Source organism: Aquarana catesbeiana, linkage group LG01 (assembly GCF_042186555.1).
Source record: "Aquarana catesbeiana isolate 2022-GZ linkage group LG01, ASM4218655v1, whole genome shotgun sequence".
Lineage (NCBI taxonomy): Eukaryota > Metazoa > Chordata > Amphibia > Anura > Ranidae > Aquarana > Aquarana catesbeiana.
In genome coordinates, this window is record NC_133324.1 from 308952922 (window position 1) to 308958941 (window position 6020).

Genomic DNA, 6020 nt, shown 5'->3' on the forward strand with positions numbered 1-6020 from the left:
ATACACAGTAAATCAAAAATCAAACAATAAAGATATAAATTGAATATATCAATAAAAAAAGTTACTAAACAAATAGATAAGTGATATATCCCTAAGGGGTATGCTAAAAAGGTGAATCAAAATTGCTGAAAATGGTAAATAATAAACAACATTATTTATAAAAAACAGAGTCTAGAAAAAGGCTGTCAGATATAGTTTTAGTTAAGGGTCACAAAGTCCAAGGATGAAGGGTAATCCAAACCACAATAGGGTGAAAGTCCATCAAGGACTGACACTTCATAGAAATCCCAAGGATGAAATGAGAGAGCCACCACCAGTGAAAGAGCGAGGCTTACCAGATAATGATGACTTGGAGAGGCCTATACCGCCCAAGTCCCCAAGGCTTTGAAATCAGGTGGCTTGATGGAAGCACCAGACTTGACAAGCATAACAGGTCCTGGATCTAGGCAATGGTTTGGTACGGATGTTTTCAGACATCAATAGGAAGGTAGTACGCTAGTAGGAGCCAGAGGTTCGGTATTCACCAACCATGCGGAAAGATTGAAAGAAAGACTCGGATAGTGTGATACCATATAACATAAGGTTTAATAAGTAAAAAGTAATGAACTCACATGTTGAAAAATCATCAAAAGCATCGTATGAATACAGGAATCAGAGCGGTATGTGAAGGTAGGTAGAAGGTAGTCCCAAGTTAGCACCATAAATCCTATACTCAGCTCTCTTCTGAGCCCAGAAGACATAAAAATGGCCAAGAAAGCCATGAGGACCATGCAACTTGATATGCCTCCCACGTGGATGGTGCCACAGAAGCCTCAATTGCAACGAGGACAGGAGACACCAAAGGTCCCATAAATGTTGAGGGCACAACATTCCATTTGGATCCGCATCTAGTACCAAGCGCTTGAACTCTTGAATCTGCGAGCGGGATAAAGCGTCTGCAATGAAACTATCTACACCTGGTACATATTTGGCTTTAAGCCATATATTAAGTTCTAAGCATTTAAACACCAATTGTCTAAGCACAGCAATAACAGGTAGTGATTTAGAAGATAAACAATTGATAGCAAAAACTACACCCTTATTGTCAGAATGCAGTAAAATCCTATGATTCATAAAATTGACACCCTATAATTCTATAGCTACCAAAACTCGAAAGATCTCTAATAAAATAATATTAGCCATTAAACCTGAATCCTTCCAAAAACAAGGCCATAAATCAGCAGACCAATGCCCGTTCCAAAATGCTCCATAACCACATGACCCAGCAGTATCAGTATGCAAGTTAAGTGCAGATGCCATACAAAATGGGGTCTGCCATAAAGAACAACCATTAAATGTTGATAAGAAACAATGCCACACCAGCAGATCTTTTCTAACCCCACATGTAATCCTCACAAAATGATAGGGAAAGGAAACCTCAGATATGACGCGGTACGTTCTTTTGGAAAAGACACGACCCATCAGCAAAACCATTGACACAAATGCCAATGGGCCAAGCAAAGATTGCAATATTTTCAAACGAACTTTACATTTAGAAAGAACCAAGTCTAATAATGTCTGAATTTTAACAATTTTTTCAGCAGGTACTTGGAATTCCATTGAAACTGTATGAATTCGAATACCTACAAATTCCAGACAAGTCATCAAGTATACAGATTTTTCATGAGCTAATGGAATACCAAATTCCCTACAGACAATCCTAAACTCAGTAAATAAATATAAACAGTCATCCGAACCAGCCTTACCTATAAAAAGAAATTCATCTAGATAGTGTAATAAGTTATTCGATCCGGCATGACAACTAACAACCCACTCAATAAACGTAGAAAAAAGTAATGGCACGATACCGAACATCTCATTGGGAGACACTTATCAAAGTAATATTCACCTTGAAAGTTAAAAACCAACAAGTTAAACGCAGACGGGCGAATAGGAAGCAGGCGAAAAGCGGACTTTACGTCTGCCTTAGCAAGCAAAGCAGAAGCACCTACTCGCCTAATCTTGAATAGTGCATCCTCAAAAGAAGAATTTTGTACCGAACACCATGCTGGATCAATATCATCATTTAAAGAAAGACCAATGGGATAAGATAGATGGTGTATCAATCTGAATGTGTTCAGCTCCTTTTTTTTGAACAATACCCATTGGCGAAACACGCAAATTGTCAAGGAGTAGAAAAAGGACCCGCAATCCTTCCTTCTTGCAATTCTTTCACTAATGGGAGGGTTCACCGACCCCGCTGGTAATGGCAGTGAAGTGTCTAGCTCATGAGACTTGTGCCCAGTACCAGTCACCATGGTAACGGGATCTGCTGTTGGAAATGGACCTGCAGAAGTTGTCGGTTGCATTGTAGCTGAATTCACAGCACTAGAAGGGTTAAACTGAGAAGCAGTTATTACCTTTAGTCTTATTAAGCCGCTTTCTTCCTGTTCCCCCAGCCACTGGATCAGCCAGGGAGTCGAACCTGCTCGGCCGCTTGTGAGATCTCTGTGTAAATCTTCTCGGTTGAATTACACATGCGTCTGCAATGTTTACCAAAGGCAAAAGACGAACAGCAATTGGCACTGGAGGCAGGCCTGAAGTCGATATTGTAGTAGACGGATCTGTTGTCACAGGAAACCGAGATGCCGAAGACCCAGGAATCACCAAAGAGATGGAACGGAGCAGCTGAGATGACGATCCGGTTCATGCCACCGGCGAACCAGCTCCAAGGGCTCCAGAGGTCAAAATATCAGAGGCGGGCAAGGAAGGAAGCTGACCCAGCACAGAGGAAGTTCCAGGCAGAGAGAGGCATTGTCGCATCCAGTTATCACTGTCCTCCGCCGTGGCATGATCCATCATCAGGCAAAGTAAGGACTCCATGACAGGCAAGCGTAGATGTGCTGTTTTCTGTATCCTCTTCGTCTTCTGCCCACTAATGACGCATCCTCTTTCTTTTTATATTTGGAGGCTCGTGCCAGAGGACCATTTTTTGGGCAACTGTCAACGTATATATACCAATCCCTGGTAAGTATTCATTTTAAAGAAAAAAAAAATATTTTTATTTATTTTAAACTGACTTTACTTAAATTTACTGGTCTGCCACAATCCCACAGGTGTTGGGCATGGGGACATTTATGTCCTGCCCTTCACCTTTATTGTAATGTAGTGACCCTATTCAAAGTGCCTAGCATAGCCCAGAAGGAAACAAAGAGTAGCAATTATATCATGGGTAAGGTAGCTGCTCCATCCCTATTGAATTGTAGAAAAGATATCCCCACGGGACTTTGTTGCAGCAATAGAAATCACACAATAGGAATTTATAAAAAATAAGAAATCTTTATTGAACAATGAATAAAAAAAAGCTGATCTATACAGTTCGTGTCCTATTCTATAAAAGATTTCCTGCTAGCCTCACAGGGAGTAGGAACACATTTTGTATAGAAGAGAAAATTTTGAATTAATTGTAAAATGAATTAATTAAATTTTATTTTATTTTATTTTATTTTTTCTCTTCTATACAAAATGTATTCCATCTGAACCAAATTAAGTTTATCTTGGTCTCATCAGACCACAGGACATGGTTCCAGTAATTCATGTCCTTAGTCTGCTTGTCTTCTGACCCCCCACCCATTTAACCTCTGCAGAAATGCTGGCAGCACTCATACGTCTATTTCCCAAAGACAACCTCTGGATATGACGCTGAGCACATGCACTCAACTTCTTTGGTCAACCACGGCGAGGCTTGTTCTGAGTGGAACCTGTCCTGTTAAACCGCTGTATGGTCTTGGCCACCATGTTGCAGCTCAGTTTCAGGGTCTTGGCAATCTTCTTATAGCCTTGGCAATCTTTATGTAGAACAACAATTCTTTTTTTCAGATCCTCGGAGAGTTCTTTGCCATGAGGTGCTATGTTGAACTTCCAGTGACCAGTATGAGAGAGTGAGAGCGATAACACCAAACTTAACACACCTGCTCCCCATTCAAACCTGAGAGCTACATTAATCCAAAACAAAAATGTAATATATTACAGTTTACTATCCTTTAGATGTGGTGGATACATTAGTTTTCTTTTTTAGGCTTTTCCCATTGATTTTTAACTGGTGATCTTGCAAATAACACACCTGTCCTTTGGCTAGATTTCCTTTGTGGCTGTATTTCACTGTATCTATAGAGCCATGGTGCCCAGTCTTTGGCCCTTTGGTATATGATATGCAGCCCTCAAACCTCAACAGTCTGTAGTGGGAACATTGATTAGAGTAATATCATTGATCTCTACTAACCTCGTGTAACATGTTGCAAGATTTGTATTATCTTCTGCAGCATATTCCCAGCCAAAAACATAGCCTGTCCATGCTCTCTCACCCTCATTTCCTCTATTAGGTCTGCAGTTTCTGACAGTCATCTCAAGCATTACATATATTAAACATTGTGTGCGGTTGTTTGGTGATGTCAGGGGTCGCAATTGAAGCCCCCACTTCTATAGAGGGAGGCATAGTGGATACAAAAGTTGAACCTAGCTGATGGGATTAGTAGTTTGCACAAGAATCATAACATTGTTTTTTGCTTTCTTTTCAGCTCGCAGGAAGTTAGGACACTGCATTTCTAGTAAGATCAGCAGGTATTTTCTGTAAATGTCCTTAGCCTGAAAAAAAAAAGTAATGCAGCCACCACATTTAAGGACTGGTAAGCTGCAATATATTATTTTTTTGTTTTAGGTTTCGCTACACTTTAACCACTTGACGACCGCCTCACGCCGATTTACGTCGGCAAGGTGGCACGGACAGGCAAAATCACGTATATATACGTGATTTGCCTTCCGCGGGTGGGGGGTCCGATCGGACCCCCCCCCGGTGCCCGAGGCGGTCGTCTTTGGTCCCCCGGCGATCAGAGGTGAGGGGGAGGCCATCCGTTCGTGGCCCCCCCCCTCGCGATCGCCGCCGGCCAATCAGATAACTTCCTTTGCTGCTGTATGCTAAACAGCAGCAAAGGAAATGATGTCATCTCTCCTCGGCTCGGTATTCCATTGCAGCGCCGAGGAGAGAAGACTTCACTGTGAGTGCACTAACACTACACACACACAGTAGAACATGCCAGGCACACAAAACACCCGATCCCCCCCCGATCGCCCCCCCGATCCCCCCCATCACCCCCCCCCCTCCCTGTCACAAACTGACACCAGCAGTTTTTTTTTTTTTTTTGTTTTTTTTCTGATTACTGCATTGGTGTCAGTTTGTGACAGTTACAGTGTTGGGACAGTGAATATTACCCCCCTTTAGCTCTAGGATACCCCCCTAACCCCCCCTAATAAAGTTTTAACCCCTTGATCACCCCCTGTCACCAGTGTCGCTAAGCGATCATTTTTCTGATCGCTGTATTAGTGTCGCTGGTGACGCTAGTTAGTGAGGTAAATATTTAGGTTCGCCGTCAGCGTTTTATAGCGACAGGGACCCCCATATACTATCTAATAAATGTTTTAACCCCTTGATGGCCCCCTAGTTAACCCTTTCACCACTGATCACCGTATAAGTGTTACGGGTGACGCTGGTTAGTTTGTTTATTTTTTTTAGTGTGAGGGCACCCGCCGTTTATTACCGAATAAAGGTTTAGCCCCCTGATCGCCCGGCGGTGATATGCGTCGTCCCAGGCAGCGTCAGATTAGCGCCAGTACCGCTAACACCCACGCACGCAGCATACGCCTCCCTTAGTGGTATAGTATCTGATCGGATCAATATCTGATCTAATCAGATCTATACTAGCGTCCCCAGCAGTTTAGGGTTCCCAAAAACACAGTGTTAGCGGGATCAGCCCAGATACCTGCTAGCACCTGTGTTTTGCCCCTCCGCCTGGCCCAGCTCAGCCCACCCAAGTGCAGTATCGATCGATCACTGTCACTTACAAAACACTAAACGCATAACTGCAGCGTTCGCAGAGTCAGGCCTGATCCCTGCGATCGCTAACAGTTTTTTTGGTAGTATTTTGGTGAACTGGCAAGCACCAGCCCCAAGCAGCGTCAGATTAGCGCCAGTAGCGCTAACACCC